Source organism: Brassica oleracea, chromosome C1, assembly GCF_000695525.1.
Source record: "Brassica oleracea var. oleracea cultivar TO1000 chromosome C1, BOL, whole genome shotgun sequence".
Lineage (NCBI taxonomy): Eukaryota > Viridiplantae > Streptophyta > Magnoliopsida > Brassicales > Brassicaceae > Brassica > Brassica oleracea.
The window spans coordinates 12852924-12854140 of NC_027748.1; the positions used below are offsets into that span (position 1 = coordinate 12852924).

Consider the following 1217-nt stretch of genomic DNA (forward strand, 5'->3'; position numbering starts at 1 on the left):
AACTTATTTATATATTATATAATTTCATTTTAATTCGGCCAAAAAAATTTTTCCTATTCGATTTAATTTCAATTAAAATTTTATTAATAAATTAAATAAATATAATTTTTATTTATAAATTCAGTAAATAGAAAACAAAGTAATTGCGTCGCTAATTCCCGATGTATTAACGAGGAAAATTAACGACGAAATATCGAGGAACAATTATCGAGGATTTTACGTGGATTTACTTACGATTCTATTACGACGAATTATTTTCGTGTTTCTTACGTTTTTATTACGACGAATTTATTTAGAGGTTTTTGCGGGTCTTTTACGACGAATCATTTACGAGTTTCTTACGAGGAAGCACAACGACCGCGTTACGTGGAAACCCCACGTGGTCTTTACGACGAAAACTTAATTCTTCTTTACGAGGAAAATATAACCTCGCTAATTAACGAGGAAATGACGACGAATCTTCTCTTACGACAATCATATAACGACGAAACGCCTTTCATCGCCATTTCCTCGTAAGCCTTCTTTTCCGAGGAAATAACGACGATTTTGGCCGTCGTTAAATTTGTGTTTTCTTGTAGTGAATGAAAGTCAATATGAATAATAGTATAAACAATGTGGTAAACTTGAAATTTTCCTTCATAAATACTACATTTAGCCATTGTATGAAATTTATGTATTTTTATTATCTTAGTTTGTATCATTCTGAAAGTTGAAAGATATTTAAGATTGAATAATATTTTCAAGTTGAAAATATAGTAATTAGCTAAAATATTATAGAAAGTAAGAACAAAAAAAGTATTTACTTTGTTTTCATTTGGATTATGAAACTAATATTCAAAACATATTTAATTTGCTAAGCGTAGATACCTAAATAAAATACATGTAGTAATATGGTGATAGCTCACAACTAGGAATGGCTACAAGAGTCGCTAAAACCATTCTGGAAATCATTTTGCATTTGTAGGAAATTTTATAGTAAACTTTGATGCATAAGAATTTTTATAGTCCCTCAATAATCTAATCTCAAACGAAATGTTCCGACTTTAATATCTTATGATTGCTTTCTAAGAAGCAAGTTTAGAACTTAAGGAAAATAGGTTGTTCTTAAGCTCTTGGATGATTCACTTTTGACATAACACAAATTCAGTGTGGGCACTAATCGTCAAGACCCTACAAGAAAACAACGGTATTCTGACGGACATTCCGACGGAAAATGA

At 30.0% G+C, this 1217-nt stretch overlaps 1 protein-coding gene across 2 annotated transcripts in view; it reads left to right on the plus strand.

The window, feature by feature from the left end:
* Positions 1 to 1217, plus strand: part of LOC106307640 (calcium-transporting ATPase 8, plasma membrane-type-like) — an 18169-nt gene that overhangs the window by 16601 nt on the left and 351 nt on the right. The window lies entirely within an intron of this gene.